This window comes from Pristiophorus japonicus, chromosome 3 (genome assembly GCF_044704955.1).
Source record: "Pristiophorus japonicus isolate sPriJap1 chromosome 3, sPriJap1.hap1, whole genome shotgun sequence".
In the NCBI taxonomy this organism is placed as follows: Eukaryota; Metazoa; Chordata; class Chondrichthyes; family Pristiophoridae; genus Pristiophorus; species Pristiophorus japonicus.
Window position 1 is genome coordinate 141,356,215 of NC_091979.1, and position 19,099 is coordinate 141,375,313.

Consider the following 19,099-nt stretch of genomic DNA (forward strand, 5'->3'; position numbering starts at 1 on the left):
CCACCTTGAACGAAAAGCCATCCTCTTATTGTGAATGACATCCATGTCTATTTAGCTAAATTTCCATAATGAATGAAAATTGTCCAAGAACCAAGGTGTGAAATGTTCTGGATGTACACATTCTTTCCTAATTAGCATCTTAACTTGCTTTAAATGTTGTTAAAAATGTTGGATCTCTGACAGTTAACACTTTGTAAATTGAATTTGTCCTTTTATCAATATCACAATATCAATTGAAACAAAATCTCTTCCAGGCCATACAGGTAACAGTCCCAAAATGTTATAGCCAGTTATACTTAAGATTCTCACACTCACTGCAGTGTAACTAAATCGCAGTGCAAAGCCAAGTTTTGAAAGTTTGATTGGATGGCCTGTGATTTTTTTTTTAAAGTATACAGTGTTTTTAATATTAATAGAGAACCAACACTCTCATCAGCTTTCTCTGAATATTAAATATTAATTGGCATTCAGATACCGATGAGTGGAGCATGCTAAGTGCTTCACTGTCCCATGGCACATAAACAATGCAGAGTCTGCTTTATAACTCAGATCTTTCAGCATTGCATTGCACTATGCTGGTCTAAATATAAAGGAGACTGGTTGAAATATCTCCAACCTCAAAGTAGATAATCCTTTTTGTGGTCAAAGATGTATGAAGCATTTTTCAGTCTTTGTAAGGGAGAGTGTTTTACACTGCAAATACTTCCCACAACAACAATCCCTTTTAATACAGAGGAACTCACTGGATTAGGGAAACTTCAGAAGTATTTAATCCCTTTTTAATTAGCTACTCAATTGTGATGCACAAAATATTAACTCTCTGCTTATGGGACATTGTTTGGGAGGATCATGGCAACAGTTTGGGTTAGGAATGTGGACTCATGGGATGTCAGGAATGTGTTAGAGCTATTTACTGTATATCAGTTCTTTTCTTTACAAGCACACATACAAAAAGTTATTTTGCAAATTTTTACAATTTTCTGTGCTTTGAAACATTCCATTAGCTTTTTTGATAATTTTTGTACCTGTCCATAACATTTTAATGATCTATGTACATGGACCCCAAGTCTGTTTGGACCTCCACTGCTTCTAGCTTTTCACCATATATAAAGTATTCTGATCTATCCTTTTTAAGTCCAAAGTGGCTGACCTCACACTTGCCTATATTGAAATCTATTTGCCACAGTTTTGACCATTCACTTTATCTATTAATATTTCTTTGTCATCACCAATTCCTTGTTCCGCCAGAGGGACAAATACAAAGCATCGTGGCAACACCCTCGCTCCAAACACCGGCACCTGCTCGACTATGTCATCGTCCGAGCCAGGGATCGCAAGGATGTGCGCATCACCCGTGCCATGACAGGAGCTGACGACTGCTGGACAGACCACCGCCTAATCCGATGCGTCATTGACATCAACATAGCCCAAAGCGGAGGGGGCAGCAGAAGCAGTGCTGCAAAAAAGTCAATGCCGGGGCACTTAAAGACCCAGCTAAGAGAGCCCTATACAGTCAGCCCCTCCCAGCTAACCTGGCATGCTTTGATGACCCCGAGATGCAGAATGCCCACAGTGCTTGGTCTGCCCTGCAGGCCTCCATAACCAGTGCCTGCAAAGAGACGCTCGGTCACTCGACCAGGAAACACCAGAATTGGTTTGATGAGAATGATCAGGAGATCCAAGAGCTAATAGATCGCAAATGCAGAGCATTTCTGAGCCTTAAGCAACAGCCCAACTCCGGAGCAGAGAAGCAGCATAACAGACGCCTCAAGGCTGAGGTCCAACAAAAAACCCGGGACCTAAAGAACAGGTGGTGGATGAAGAAAGTACAGGAGATACAGCAGCTGGCCGACAGCCATGATGTGCGAGGATTCTTCATCGCAGTCAAGACCACCTACAGTCCAAGCACCCAAGGCCCCACCCCACTGCTGGCCAAGAATGGGGAGACACTCATCAAGGACACTGAGGCAGTCAGGGTCCGTTGGAAGGAGCACTTCGAAGCTCTCCTCAACCGAGACCCTGCCTTTGACTCGAGTGTTCTCGACTCCATCCCGCAGTATGCTACTCGCCACCACCTCAGTAAAACCCCAACACTGCACGAGGTAGAAAAAGCCATAAGACAGCTTAAGAACAACAAGGTTTCGGGAGCGGATGGAATCCCTGCTGAGGCACTGACGTATGGCGGAGAGGCACCACTGGTGTGAATACATGACCTCATCTCTCTCATCTGGTGGGAGGAGAGCATGCCGGGAGATCTCAGAGATGCAGTGATCGTGACCATCTTTAAAAAAGGGGACAAGTCCGACTGCGGTAACTACAGAGGAATCTCCCTGTTATCAGCCACTAGGAAAGTCGTCACTAGAGTCCTTCTCAACCGTCTTCTCCCTGTGGCTGAGGAGCTCCTCCCAGAGCCGCAGTGCGGATTTCCTCCCTTATGGGGCATAACGGACATTGTTTTAGCAGTGCGACAGCTGCAGGAAAAATGCAGGGAACAGCACCAGCCAACATACATAGCCTTCTTCGACCTTACAAAGGCCTTTGACACTATTAACCGCGAGGGGTCTATGGAGCGTCCTCCTCCGTTTCGGATGCCCCCAAAAGTTTGTCACCATCCTCCGCCTGCTCCACGATGACATGCAGGCTGAGATCTTTACCAATGGATCCATTACAGACCAAATCCACGTCCGGACCAAACAGGGCTGCGTCATCGCGTCAACCCTCTTCTCAATCTTCCTTGCTGCCATGCTCTACCTCACACTCAACAAGCTCCCCACTGGAGTGGAACTAAACTACAGAACCAGTGGGAACATGTTCAACCTTCGCCGCCTCCAGGCCAGGTCCAAGACAACCCCAACCTCTGTCGTCGAGCTACAGTACATGGACAACGCCTGCGTCTGCGCACATACAGAGGCTGAACTCCAGGACACAGTTGACGTATTTACTGAGGCATACGAAAGCACGGGCCTTACGCTAAACATCCATAAAACAAAGGTCCTCCACCAGCCTGTCCTCGCCGCACAGCACTGCCCCCCAGTCATCAAGATCCACAGCGCGGCCCTGGACACTGTGGACCATTTCCCACATCTCGGGAGCTTCCTATCAACAAGAGCAGGCATCGACGACGAGATCCAACACCGCCTCCAGTGTGCCAGTGCAGCCTTTGGCCACCTTCGGAAAAGAGTGTTTGAAGACCTGGCCCTCAAAACTGCCACCAAGCTCATGGTCTACTGGGCTGCAGTAATATCCCCCCTTCTGCATGGCTCATAACATAGACCATGTACAGTAGACACCTCAAGTCACTGGAGAAATACCACCAATGATGTCTCCGCAAGATCCGACAAATTCCCTGGGAGGACAGACGCACCAACATTAGCGTCCTCGACCAGGCCAACATCCCCAGCATCGAAGCACTGACCACACTTGATCAGCTCCACTAGGCAGACCACATAGTTTGCATGCCAGACATGAAACTCCCAAAGCAAGCGCTCTACTTGGAACTCCTTCACTGCAAACGAGCCAAAGGTGGGCAGCGGAAATGTTACAAGGACACCCTCAAAGCCTTCCTAGTAAAGTGCAACATCCTCACTGACACCTGGGAGACCCTGGCCAAAGACTGCCCTAAGTGGAGGAAGTGCATCCGGGAGGGTGCTGAGTACCTCGACCCAAGAGCATGCAGAAATCAAGTGCAGGCAGCGGAAAGAACATGCGGCAAACCTGTCGCACCCACCCCTTCCCTCAACAACTATCTGTCCCCACCTGTGACAGAGACTGTGGTTCTTGTATTGGACTGTACAGCCACCTAAGAACTCATGTTAAGAGTGGAAGCAAGTCTTCCTCAGTTCCGAGGGACTGCCTATGACGATGATAATATTTCTTTGTAATTTTATGCTTCCATCTACACTATTTACAATGCCGCCTGTCTTTGTGTCATCAGCAAAGTGGGATATGGACTTCCAGAAGATATTCAATAATGTCCCTCAAAAGAAACGGTTAGCTAAAGTTGACGCTCATGGAGTTGAGGGCAAATTATTGACCTGGTTAGGAAATTGGCTGAGTGGCAGGCGCTAATCATTCTCTCCTCCAGTGATATTTAGTTTTAGTGCTCCATGCTGCTTACAATGCCGCCTATCTTTCTGTCACCGGCAAAGTGAGATAATTGGTTCTCTATCCCATCATTTAAGTCGTTAATAAATACAGCAAATAGTTGAAGGCCCAGCACAGATTCTTTTGGGATGCCACTAGTCACATCCTGCAATTTGAGTATGTACCCATTATCCCTACTCTCTGTCTCCTGCTGCTCAGCCAATTTCCTAACCAGGTCAATAATTTGTCCTCAACTCCATGAGCTTCAACTTTAGCTATCCGTCTCTTTTGAGGGACTTTATTGAATGCTTTCTGGAAGTCCATATAAATAACAACATAGACCCTGCCCTGGGCAGCACTTTAGTCTCCTCTTCAAAAAATTCAATCAGGTTTGTCAGGCATGACCTACTTTTCACAAATCCGTGCTGACTCTCTCTGATCAGCTGAAAGTTTTCAAGGTTTTCAGTCACTCTATCCTTAATTATAGACTCTAATAATTTCCCGACAACAGATGTTAGGCTAACTTGTCTATAATTCCATGTTTCCCTCTCTCACCTTTCTTACATAGTGGAGTGACACGTGCAATTTTCCAATCTAATGAAATGGTCCTTAAGTCAAGACAACTTTGGAAGATTATAATTAGGGCATCTGCAATCGTAAGCAGAGTGGAAAAATTTGGCGATAGTAGGAATTTGAAGGAGAGGAAGATGGCGGCTTCTCACGTCCATCTCAAAAGGAAAGGCGGAGCCACAGAACCCGAGGACACTATGTTAAGTATTTTGGAGCTAGAAATTCGGGAGTGCCCCGACTTTGAAAAGTTGAAAAAGTAGCACCAGGCGCTAATCATTCTCTCCTCCAGTGATATTCAGGTTTAGCGCTCCATGAGGGAAGTGGAGCACTAAATCAAGCTCTAACCACTTCTCTTAGGGCGCTAAAGTCCGAGAGCGGGGTGGTAGCAGCAGAGTGCAAAACAATTTCGAGCACTTTGGTACCGACATGAGAGGCTGTTTCCCACATGTTATGTCTTTAATACTCTTATAAATGGCTCCACGAGGTCTAGTATTGTACTTGAGCTGTTGTGACCTGAGTCCCATTTATTGTAACTCCAGAGTGAGGCACAAGCATGCTGGGCAGTCTTTTATACTGGGCCCTGCACACCTATGCAGGTGACCCTCAGGTCTCTCACCGCCAGTGCCCTCTGGTGACACACCTCATGTGACTATACAGTTAGTATACATGGTCTACATACATGACATCACTTCCCCCTAAGTTTTTAATGCAAATTGACTCGTACATTGACGGTGACCTGGGCTTTACTCTTCCTGGTTGACCATTGGAGGGTCGCTTCTAGCTTGGGTGGGTTGGTAGTGAGATTCGTTGCCAGTGGAGGTCCCAGTGGTTTCTGGTTGTGAGTCCATGACTACTCCATTCTCCCCCCCACACAGAGATCATGCTAATGGCCCGTTACATGCAAGTTGCATTCAAGTTCATCACATGGGTTTTACATTTACATCTTGGTACATTTGTTGAGTGGATTACAGTTGCGTTTCTTCTTGTGTGGTACATTTACATGATCAGTACAGGTATATCAGTACAGGTACACAAGGACAGTCTAGTTCCAGCATGGCCGGATGAGATCTGGGTCATCTGGTGGCGGTGCAGTGTCCCATGCTAGTGGGTCTGTGGGCGAGGTGAGCTCAGTTTGCTCGAGTTGCTGGAACTAAGGGCTCTTGCCGTTACTCCTAGTGTCGGGCAGGCCCAAAGACAGCTGATGTGTCTGTCGCCTCCTTGTCCTTTTCGTTTGCACAGTTTCACTGCTGCTCCCTGGGAGGCAGTCTAAGTGAGTGAGCGTTTCGTCTAAGCGACGGTGGGGCTGCCTTGTCTTGTCCAGCAGTTCGCACGGGATTGCTGACTCGCTTTCCTTGAGGGCACCGTTGTGAGCACTCTCCAGTTTGGAATCCTGGCCGGTCCAGGTCCCGTTCGGAGGAGCCGTTGTGGGTGACCCTTCGCTCTTGGGCATTGCCGTGTGGCAAGTGGGTTTGTGGGCACTGCAGGTAACCAAGTATAAAAGGGATCTCAATCTTGGTGTCCTCACTCTAGGAGCTGCAATAAAGGACTACAGTCTGTACAGTTCAAGTGCCATACTCTTGCCTCGTGGAGTCACTAAGAGAGTGCTTACATACACAATAACTGGCGACGAGGTTATGAATTCCACGCACAACATGTATAATCTCAGCAACTTCCAACAATTCGCTGATGGGGAAGATTGGGATGCCTTCGTGGAAAGGTTAGAACACTTCTTCATCGGGAACGACCTGGCTGGGGACTCACTGGACTTGCTGGCGAACAAACGCAGGGCCATCCTGCTCAGCAGTTTTGGGCCCTCTATCCATGGCCTTGTCACGGACCTGCTAGCCCCAGTGAAGACAACAACCAAGAGCTATGTGGAGCTCGTAACTTTAATACAAGAGCAACTTAAACCCAAAGAGAGCATTCTCACAGCCAGGCACCAGTTTTACACTCACCGGCAGCCTGAAGGCCAAGAAATTGCTAAGTATGCTGCAGATCACGGCTGCACTGTGCAATTTTGGCGACCACCTCACCGAAGCACTAAGGGACATTTTTGTTATTGGAATCGACCACGAGGGACTTCTCCATAAACTGCTCTCTGCGGACACCCTGCAGATGGCAATCAAAGTGAGCCAGGCCTTCATGATTTCGGTCTGCGACCCCAAACGAATGATGACCCACACCCAGGACTCTAAACTGACGAGCACAGTGAACAGAATGGTGACTTTCAGAGGCAAGAATGCTGCCCCAAGTCCCGCAATCCTGAGTCCGGCGCATGGGGCCAACCGGCTAGGCCAGTGCTGGCGCTGTGGAGGAAGCCACAGGGCCCACCAGTGCCAATACAAAGACTATACCTGCAAAGGCTGCAACGCGAAAGGTCACCTTCAGAGATTGTGTAGAAAAAGTTTTACTCACCGCATCGCTGAAGAGTTGGCCGATCACCTGGGCTCCGACACTGATGAAGACGAAGCTGCTCAGCCTCTGGAAGAAGAGTACGGAATATATACCTGCTCCACCGAGGGTTCCCCGTGGAAAATGGAAGTGGACATTAATGGGGTTCCAGTTTCGATGGAGATCGACACAGGAGTGGGCCAGTCGTTGATGAGTCAGGCGGCCTTTGAGAGGCTCTGGAACAATCCCACTGAACGACCAAAACTGTCCCCAATCCAGGAAAATCTGCTCACCTATACAAAAGGCACCATCCCAGTCGTTGGCAGCATGGACATTCAGATGTTCCATGGTGGCACGATGTACAAGCTTCCCTTGTGGACTGTTGCCGGTAATGGTCCAACGCTGCTGGGAAGAAGTTGGATGAAGCACGTTCAAATCGGTCAGAGCGACGATGGCCTCCGGGCCCCAGCAATCGACATCCTATGTGGCCCCAAACTTGGATCCATCGCAGCACCTAGAAATCCTACTGTCCAGCCTGACTGCGTGACGATGACACAGACTGAACAACACCGTGGCGAGATGATCCAACCTGAACGACCAGACCTCACCTTCCGGGCCGTGGCAGGACTCTGAGGGAAGAAGATTGATTTAGAAGGTGGATTCCCAGCATCCGTGGCCGAACCTGGGGAGAAAAGGATCACCACAGCCTACCTCGAGGAGAGCGAGAAGATGGCGGTCGCACCACGAGGCGAAGCACCTGGAATCAAAATGGCCGCAACCAGACCACGAGGGGCAGCGTTGGAGATCAACACGTAGCACTGAGCGGCGAACTGGATTAGGGTAAAGATTGCAAGGCTCTCTTAAAGGAGACCGGCAACCTAAGGCAATTAAAGGGACAGTTCCACTCTAGGCACAGCGATGCCAAGGACATTAAAGTTCATTAGCAGTATGCGAATGCAGGTATACAAATATAATGTTAAATGGTGATGCCGGAAAAACTAATGGAAAAATGTAATGAATGCTTTTAAAAGTGATGTAAGTAACAAGTTTGTACCATTGAATAGTGATGCCAGAAATGCTAATGTGATAAATGTAACCCTGTATGGAAACACCGATACACAAGAAAGTGTTGTAAATGCAAAATGTGAAAAGGTGAAGAGAGATAACTGTGTAGAGTCGACTAGTTGCGATCGGAGCCAATGTGTCATGCATGTAAAAGGTAGAATGTTAAATGACACCGGGTTCTACAGGTATAATGTCAATGCCAGAGGAAACCTCCGTGGGAGACCACCAGGTCCAGCGGGCTACCTGACCATGTAGCCTGGGCTTTTGGGACAAATGTGATGCCCCAGGAAAAGCTCACATACACCCAGTGGGAGCAGACTCACTGCAGGGACAGTGGTCAATGGGCAGTACAGCCACCACCACTGGCAACCTGCCTCAGATCGGCCCTACCCCCCCATGGCCACCAGGGCCAGCACCGGGAGCAAGAGGCCAGTACCCTCCAGCTTTCCCGGTGGAACCTGGGATGATCTGACTTCTACCACCAATGGAGGACAAGGAGCCCACACCACCCTGTGACCCTGCCCACCACCAAACGCTACCCACCCATTCTACAATGTATATGCCTTACCCATTGCACTGGCTCCACCACTGAGGAATCCTCCAACAGTGACACCCACATAGTCTTTGTGTGAAGAGGGGGAAATGGATGAGGGCAGCCACAAGCACAGGGATCACACCTGGCACCCACACAACCCTCACCACAACCTCCCACAGCCCACTATTGATCACCTCCCCATGTCATGGCAATAAGGACTTGGGAAAGGCTTAGGGGGGAGTGTTGTTATGAATGCATGTCAATGATGTACTGTAACACTAGACCTGAATATAACTTCACCCTGTATATACCATACCTGTACACCAGAGGGTACTGCTGCTGGAGACCTAAGGGTCACCTGTACACTGCAGGTAACCAATTATAAAAGGGAGCTCACCTCTTAGTGTCCTCACTCTAGGAGCTACAATAAAGGACTACAGTCTGTAAAGTTCAAGTGCCATACCCCTGCTTCGTTTACTCTGCGGCTTGTCTACTTCTGTCAGCTGTGGGGACACTTTATGATACATCGTTCTGGTCCCAGCGATGCAGGCTACAGCATTGGGTAGCCCGCTGGACCTGTATACGACCGTTAGGTGTTCACCCGCTATATTGGCTGATTGCAATTTGCACCCGACATCGTTCAACAACATTTTGCTCGTTACAGCTGGACTTTTACATTGGTTACCAATTTCAAGCAGTTCATTCAAAAATGGCGGGTTGCTGGCCTCCTTTAAAATGGCCTTACTACTTTTACTCCAATCGTCTTCCTTGTGTGGAACCATGTGTCATTGCTCCATTAGCGCTGCACCTCGTGGTTTGGACGCCATCTTTTCCCTGTCCATGATGTCGACTTCCGCGATCTTCTTTCCCAGGGATTCTGCCATTGAAGCTGGGAAGGTGCCCTCGGATCCAATCTTCCTCCCCAGGAGTCCTGCCACTGAAACCGGGAAGGTGCGTTCGGGTCGTCTCGGCCGGATCATCGCCACGCAGTCGTGGTGAGCGGTCTGTGCTTCTTGGTGGCTGCGTGGATCTACTCTCCGGTGTCTGGTCCAACCGAAAGTGGGGGCTTGCTCTGCCTGTGAGCACGGGGGACGTCAATCGCTGGAGGCGATTCGCCGGGCGCCCAGGCCCGGCAACACGTCGGAATTGTGATCAGTCCTGGGACTCTTGAACTATTTTGGGAACTTCCTGCTGAACTTAAGCACATTGTTGGAGCCATTACACATGCTCCTCTGTAAAGGGTGTGAATGGTTTTGGGGGGTCAAGAACGGGCTTTCAATAAGGCGAGGAATCTGCTGTGTTCCAACAAACTGTTGACTTTGTATGACCCCTGTAAAAAACTGGTTTTAACATGCGATGCATCATCCTACGGGGTTGGGTGTGTATTGCAGCAGGGTAACGATGACGGCCGACTCCAACCGGTGGCTTACGCCTCCAGGTCGCTCTCCCAGGCAGAGCGTGGATACGGCATGGTCGAGAAGGAGGCACTCGCGTGTGTGTACGGTGTGAAAAAGATGCACCAGTACCTTTTTGGTAGACAGTTCGAGCTAGGGACGGACCACAAGCCGTTAACATTCCTGTTGTCCGACAGCAGGCTGTCAATGCTAATGCATCAGCTCGCATACAGCGATGAGCCCTCACGCTGGCTGCGTATGACTACACCATATGGCACCGGCCAGGCACCGAAAATTGCGCTGACGCGCTCAGCAGGCTCCCGCTGGCCACCACCGAGGGGGCGCGGAGCAGAGCACCGAGATGGTCATGGCCGTTGAGGTTTTTGACACTGCGGGCTCCCCCATCACAGCCCGACAGATCAAACTCTGGACCAACAGGGACCCTCTCCTATCCATGATAAAGAAATGCATCCTGACTGGGGACTGGGCGCCCGCACACAGTGCGTGCCCCGAGCAAGTCAGGCCGGTTCAGAGACGGATGGATGAACTCTCCGTCCAAGCCGACTGCCTGTTATGGGGCAGCCGGGTCGTCATGCCCCAGAAAGGAAGGGAAGCATTCATCAGGGAACTCCACAGCGAGCACCCTGGCATCGTGTTAATGAAGGCCATTGCCCGGTCACACGTGTGGTGGCCGGGGATCGACTCAGACCTGGAACACTGGGTTCTCAGGTGCACGACGTGTGCCCAGCTGGGCAATGCCCCCAGGGAAGCCCCACTCAGCCCGTGGCCCTGGCCCACCAGGCCATGGTCACATATTCACGTGGACTATGCGGGCCTGTTCATGGGAAAAATGTTCCTGATCATTGTCGATGCATACTCGAAGTGGATCGAGTGCATCATATTGAACTCGTGCACGACAGCCATCACTGTGGAGAGTCTGCGTACGGTTTTCGCGACCCACGGCCTGCCGGACATCCTGGTCAGTAATAATGGCCCATGTTTTACCAGCCATGAATTCCAGGAGTTTATGTCGGGCAATGGGATCAAGCATGTCCGGACAGCGCCGTTCAAGCCGGCCTCCAATGGCCAGGCGGAACGGGCGATCCAAGTCATAAAGCAGGGCATGCTACGCATCCAAGGACCCTTCCTTCAGTACCGCCTATTGCACCTCCTGCTGGCCTACAGGTCCCGGCCGCACTCGCTCACGGGAGTCCCGCATGCGGAACTCATGAAACGCACGCTCAAGATGCGGCTATCCCTCATTCACCCAGCTCTGGCAGACATTGTTGAGGGCAAGCGCCAGTCCCAAACCGAGCTCCATGATCGAAATTCAAGGGGGAGGTATATAGAAATAGATGACACGGTATTTGTTTTTAACCATGTTTTGGGACCCAAATGGCTTGAGGGCACTGCCATTGGCAAAGAAGGAAAAGGATCATGGTGGTCAGACTAAACAATGGGCAGATATGCCGCAAACACTTGGACAAAGTAAAGACAAGGTTCAGTGCAGACACGGAGGAACCGGAAGAAGAGCATGATGAGATAGCACCCACACCACTGCCAGAGCACGAGCAACAAAGACAGCCCTCAGCATGCACAGTCCCTACGGCCAGCCTGGACAAGTCGGAATCACCTCAAATGACAGAGACGCGTGCTGAGGCTCAGCCACCAGAGCCACAACTGCGACGCTCCACGAGAGAGCACCGACCACCCGATAGACTTAACCTCTGAAACTAAAAAACCTAAGGGGGGAGGTGATGTCATGTATTTCACCATCTTGCAATGACTATAAGTATGTAACTGTAACTCATGCATACTGTACCTGTACCCTTGTAATGCACACCCTGACCACAGGGAGTGAGCTCCTCACCTGGCCCACCCAGGATCAGCACTCTTCAGTCCTGGAAATAAAGTGAAGGTCACAGAGTGACCGTGTCTGATATATCCATGCCTCGTGTGAGTTTGGAACAAGGTGCAGAGACACCACAATCTCCGCATAATCCGCGCTGGATTCACAGCCATCTGCTGACTCCTCTTCCACGTGGTGAGTCACAGCTCTTTTGCACATTCACTGGAGGTGGCCCTTTGTGCTGCAGCTTTTGCACACATAGTGTCTGACGCGACACTGATGAGTGTTGTGATTACCTCCGCAGTGCCAGCATGGTGCTACTCGACTTACGTTTGCACCCCTCAGCGTACACTGAGTTAAAGGACTCGGGGGCATGTACACTCTGCCCTGGGCAGATTCGCATTCAACAGTTCTGCCTGTGAAAGGCGCCATTCTATTTACAGTACTTGCCGGGTTTGAGTCCTGAGAGTGAGTCATCATCTGCTTGGAGCTGTAGCTTGAGGTCATGAACATCTGGCTGATGCTGATGGCCTTCTGCTGAGTGACTGTGGTTTCGGCAGACAGTAGCCTATGAAGAAGGGCCTCATGACCGATGCCAATTACGAAGATGTCCCACAATGCATCGGCAAGGGATGCGCCGAATTCACACGGTCCTGCCAGCCTCCTGAGGTCGGCAGCATACTTCGAGATTTCCAGGCCCTCGGGGCGGCGGTGTGTATAAAATCGATGCCTGGCCGTGAGTGTTATGTAATGATGTGTGTATCGTCCCAGTACCTTAAATGTATTGTAAGTACTATGCCACACCACAGAGGGCGCTGCGGTGGGAAACCCTGGTAGTACCTGTAACAAGGGCTATATAAGGCTGACCACCACACCTGGGAGGCACTCTGGAGCTGAACAAGAAAGGATGAAGGTCACAGCAGTTAGACTTACACCAGACTGTGTGGAGTCAGTGATTTGTGTGCTACATACACCACATTGGCAACGAGGAAGCGGACGAACTCCACGCAACCATGGCTACTCTGGGCCCGCTAAAGGATTTTACCGTGGGCAATGATTGGGAGGCCTTTACGGAAAGGCTCGAGTACTACTTCACAGCAAATGACCTGACGGAGGACACATACGTAATGAGAGAGAAGTTGTGGAGATGAGGTTTACTGTCTCGTCAGGGATTTTCTGGCACCCGGGAGCACCAGGGACAAGTCCTAGGAGGAGCCGACTTGAACTCATTCGTGACCAGTTGAAACCGAAGGAGAGCATCCTCACGGCCAGATACAAATTTTACCATCACTGCAGATCTGAGGGCCAGGATGTCACCAAATATGCTGCGGACCTCAGGAGACTCGCGGCGCCGTGTGATTTTGGGGCACACCTTGACGAGGTGTTGCGGGACGTTTTCGTTATGGGGATTGGCCACGAGGGCCTCCTTCACAAGCTGCTAGCCACGGAACCCACAGTCACTCTGACAAAGGCCATCGCCATCAGCCGGGCACATATGACCTCGACTTGCAGCACCAAGCAAATAATCCACACAGTCTCGAACCCGGCAGGCACTGTCCACAGGATAGCGTCCACCACGGACAAAACTGCAGAACGTGGCTCTGCCCGGGGCAGAGAGCACGGACCTCGGGATCCTGGAGCTCAGAGTCCGCCGAGGGGGGCCAATCAAGCAGCACCATGCTGGCGCTGTGGAGGAAGCCATGGGGCTCACCAGTGCAGGTTTGCGGAGTATACATGCAATACCTGCCAAGTTAAAGGCCACCTTCAGCGTATGTGTAAAAGAAATCGGACTCACCATGTGGCTGAGGAGATGGGAGATGATCCACTGTTGAGCGAGGAGCAGGTAGAAGAAGATGAGGTGCTTGGACTGTATACGTGCACCGACGATTCGCCCCCAGTGATAAGTGAAGTAAAAATCAACGGAGTCCCTGTGAGTATGGAAGTGGACACGGGCTCGGGTCCGTCGTTGATGAGTCGGAGAACTTTTGATAAACTGTGGATTAACCCAGCTGCACGACCCAAGCTGGTCCCGGTCACGGCGAAGCTGCGTACCTACACCAGGGAACTAATACCTGTTCTTGGCAGAGCGATGGTGCAGGTATCTCACGGGGACGAGACGCACGCTTTACCTTTGTGGGTCATTGCAGGCGATGGGCCGACACTCCTCGGCCGGAGGTGGATGGGGACGGTCCGTGGGAGCTGGGAAGACTTCATCACCCCACAGGCTGCTGCTCCCCGGGATGCTGCCGTGCCCCGGGTCCCCAGAGAGCAGTGCCGACCGAGCTGGAGCTGCAGCCTCAATCTCCCAACAGGCAAGCCCCAGGCCCGGACCTCACACAGAGACCCTGCAGCCTTAATCCCCACAGGCAAGTCCCAGGCTCGGATCTCACACAGAGACCCTGCAGCCCCAGCCCCCACAGGCAAGCAGCCCTGCACAGAGGGGCGTGGTGGGGGGGGGAGGGGGTGAGCCGGCGGGGCGCTGCGGGCGGGGTGCTGAGGGATCCAGGGGCCGGCGGTTCGGAAGGGCCCCGCAGAGGAAGAGGCCGTTGGGCGGGCCCTGCCGAGGAGCTGGTAGCGTCGGGCGGCGGCAGCAGCTGGGGGTCGGCGGCCATGGCAGCCGCAGGGGAAGCCGCTACGGAGGCCGCGGGGGACGCGGCAAGTGCGGCCGCTGGAGAGGCCACGGCGGCCGCAGGAGAGGCGGCAAGTCAGGTGGCAGCGGAGGGGAGCGGAGGCTGCGACGGCGGAGGGCATTCGGAGCGGCGGAGAAGAAGATGGCGGCGGCATCGTGTTGGAGCTGCAGAGCATCAAAGATGGCGGCGCCCAAGGAGAAGCCTCGTGGAATCCTCCTGCATCAAAGATGGCGCCTTAAAGAGGAAATGCACCCGGGAGTCTTAAAATGGCCTTACAAAGAGGTGGTCCCCACAAAGTACTTCTGTTTGGCAGAGCGAGTCTAAAATGAGCTATGTTAATGTGAGATAGTGAATTTATAATAAGAATTACTTTTTTTATGCTGAATGGCCACTGTATTTGTGTAAAATAATGGATGAAGTACAATTAATGATAACGGCTAACCAGGAAATCAAGGTTCCGCTACCAGTCAATAACCAGTTAATGTACCAGATAAAATGTACCATACTAACGCACTGTCTATGCCCACCTGCCTTCCGTTGGACAAGTGTGATGTTATGTAATGATGTGTGTATCGTTGTCCTGCGTCCAGGTGGGAGGGGGGGAAGGTGATGTTATGTAATGATGTGTGTATCGTCCCAGTACCTTAAATGTATTGTAAGTACTATGCCACACCACAGAGCGCGCTGCGGTGGGAAACCCTGGTAGTACCTGTAACAAGGGCTATATAAGGCTGACCACCACACCTGGGAGGCACTCTGGAGCTGAACAATAAAGGACGAAGGTCACAGCAGTTAGACTTACACCAGACCGTGTGGAGTCAGTGATTTGTGTGCTACATACACCACAGTGAGGATGCTCTCCTTCGGTTTGAGTTGGTCCCGAATGAGCACTTTCAGCTCTTCGTATGACTTTGTCGTTGTTTTCTCTGGTGCAAGTGAGTCCCTCACTGGGCCGTAGACCGTGAGCCCATAACTGGTCAATAGGATAGCTCTGCGCTTATCTGCCAGCGTGGCCAGATCATCGCCTACCAGGTCGTTTGCTACAAAATATTGGCTGAGCCACTCCGTAAAGGCTTCCCAATCTTTACCCTCTGAGAACTTTTCTAATGCACCAACATTAGTCATTTTTGCGTAAAAGTTCGTAATCTCGTCGCCAGTTGTTATGTCTTTAATGCTCTTATGAATTATTCCACGAGGTCTAGTCTTGTACTTGAGCTGTTGTGACCTTAGTCCCATTTATTGTAACTCCAGAGTGAAGCCCAAGCATGGTGGGCCCTGCACACCTATGCAGGTGACCCTCAGGTCTCCCACCGTAGTGCCCTCTGGTGGCACACCTTATGTGACTATACAGTTAGTATACATGGTCTACATACATGACACCATGCTTAAAGGAAAGGGCCAATGAAGCTGCACAAGCTACTTGTCGGCAGTTCTGTTTTGCAAGGTGACCTGCACGACTGCCATTACAACCTCAAACACTCTCATAAAGTGGAGGGTTTGGACATCTTGCATCAGTGAAACATGAAAAACTTTGTGCAGGCACCAGATTGGTGCAAATAATAAAGGTTCCGCTAGCTGAAAACTATTCCCTCTAATTACTGCTCCCCAAGCGGCCAGCCGAGTTCACAATACGATCTCTTTTTTTTTTATTCGTTGTGGGCATCGCTGGCAGGGCCAACATTTATTGCCCATCCCTAATTGGTGGTGGTGAGCCACCTTCTTGAACCGCTCCAGTCCTTGTGGTGAAGGAACTCCCACAGTGCTGTTAGGGAGGAAGTTCCAGGATTTTGGCCCAGCAACAATGAAGGAATGGCGATATATTTCCAAGTCAGGATGGTGTGCAATTTAAAGGGGAACTTGCAGCTGATGATGCTCCCATGCACCAGCTGCGCTTGTCCTACTAGGTGGTAGAGCTCGCGGATTTTGGAGCTGCTTTCGAAGAAGCCTTGGTGAGTTGCTGCAGTGCATCTTGTAGATGGTACACACTGCAGCCACGTTGCACCGGTGGTGGAGAGAGTTAATGTGGAAGGAGGTGGATGGGGTGGCAATCAAGCGGGCTGTTTTGTCCTGGATGGTGTCGAGCTTCTTAAGTGTTGTTGGAGCTGCACTCGTCCAGGCAAATGGAGAGTATTCCATCAAAGTCCTGACTTGCGCCTTGTTGTTGGTGAAAAGGCTTTGGGGAGTCAGAAGGTGAGACACTCGCCGCAGAATATCCAGCCTCTGACCTGCTCTTGTTGCCACAGTATTTACGTGGCTGTTGCAGTTAAGTTTCTGGTCAATGGTGACCCCCGGGATGTTGATGGCGAGGGACTCGACGATGGTAATGTCGTTGAATATCAAGGGGTGGTGGGTAGACTCTCAATTGGCTGGGGATGATCATTGCCCAGCTCTTGTGTGGTGCTCTTGCTGGCGTTGTCAACGCAAGGCGATACAGCAGGGGGCGAGAGTCAATTTTACATCCAGGGCGATAACGGGGCGCTGCGCACTTTATGACATCACGATCTGCGAGGTGTTACAAGTTAGTGCCAGCACTAAATCGGCCCTGATTTACAGGGGTATCGCTATACCGTGGCGCTAACCACTTAGCACCCCGTTAGCGTTTCACCCCTAGGTGCTAAAGGAAGGCGCTTGCCTACCGAATTTCTAGCCCCATGATATCTAACATTTAGATTCTTTGGGCTAGACTTTCCACTCCGATCGCTATCGCCCAAAAAGTGGGCGACGTTCTGGCCTTAGCGATTTTTAATTTTTCAGGATCACTGGAAGACCGGCCATTTCTTTGATCGCTATTTTCAGCTTTTTATTTTGGGCAATAGCCTTAGCGATGTGGTATGGGCCTTAGCGATGTAGAATGGGCCTTAGTGATGTGAAATGGGCCTTAGCGATGTGGTATGGGCCTTAGCGATGTGGAATGGACGTCAGCGATGTGGAATGGGCCTTAGCGATGTGGTATGGGCCTTAGCGATGTGGAATGGGCCTTAGCGATGTGGAATGGGCCTTAGCGATGTGGAATGGGCCTTAGCGATGTGATATGGGCCTTAGCGATGTGGAATGGACGTTAGCGATGTGGAATGGGCCTTAGCAATGTGGAAGGCTGGCCATTCTGCGCATGCGGGGTTTTTTTTGCAAAGAAGTTTTCCCGCGATTCGGGAGGTCAGGGGTCATCTGCGCATGTGCAGAAGGCAAAGGGAGGGAGTGAGAGAGAGAAAGCTGTTGATGTTTGCTGTGATGAAGGTGGATTTGTTTGTGAAGTTGGAGATGTCCCACGAAGAATCTGGAGAGAGTGGTCAGGATGTGGAAGAAAGAAGGGGGGCAATGAAGCCAATAAGGCCCTCGCTAATTAGGTGCAGACTCAGTTGGGCCAACTAACGCGGGGTCGGCTTGGGAAACCTCTACCCTGGACATATCGACAAATTTGGGGCGAGATTGCCCATACTGTATCATCAGTGTCCCACGATCCGAGGGGATCGGACCAGTGCCGCAGGAGGTGGAACAGCCTGGTTGCTTCAGCAAGAGTAAGTATTAAATAGATTTTAAATTGTAATGATCCACTGTATTACGCTCATAATAAAGGATGAAACGGAGTACTGTAAGCAATGAGCAAGTGTGACCTTGGCTCCTTTAATTAGACTCCAGAGTGCAGGTACCGTGTGGGTGGCCTGCTTATATACAGTGCTCCAAAGGGATGCTGCAATCCCTTGGGACTCCAACAGGTAGGCCCTCTGGTGGTGGTGTGATACAGGTTGCCAAGGGTTAAATACATAACATCACTCCCTCGTAAAGTAAATAGTGCACTTATTTACAGGATGAGACGATCTGGGGCTTTTTGCTCCCTTGTCGATCGTCTCGGTACAAATGCGAGTGTGGATGAGTTGTTTGGTTCGTCACTGGGCTGTTGGGCAGCCGGCCTTGCTGGGCTGCTGGGGATGGTGAGTTCGTGGTAAAGCATGATGTTGGTTGCCACTTGTGTGTGTGTTGGAGGGTCAAAGTTGGTGGTGTCCTCTTCGGGTTGCTCGTAGCTGTTAGTGAACCGCAATTTGATTTGGTCCAAATGCTTTCTGCACATTAGTCCATTGGCCAATTTGACCTGAAACACACTACTTTCTTCTTTGGCTATGACCGTGCCAGCGAGCCATTTGGGACCATGTCCATAACTGAGTACAAACACAGGATCATTGACCTCAATATCGCGTGACAAATTTGCGCGATCATGGTACATACTTTGTTGATGCCGCCGGCCCTCGACGTCATCGTGGAGATCAGGGTGGACAAGAGAGAGCCTTGTTTTGAGTGCCCTTTTCATGAGCAGCTCAGCTGGGGGAACCCCAGTGAGCGAATGGGGTCTGGTGTGGTAGCTGAGCAGAACTCAGGTTAGGGTTAGGCAGGGAGCCTTCCAACATGCGTTTCAAGCTTTGCTTGATGGTCTGAACTGCCCGTTGTGCCTGGCCGTTGGATGCGGGCTTGAACGGGGCAGATGTGACGTGCTTGATCCCATTGCGGGTCATGAATTCCTTGAATTCAACACTAGTGAAACACAGCCCATTGTCGCTGACTAGGACATCAGTGTGGCAAACATGGCTCG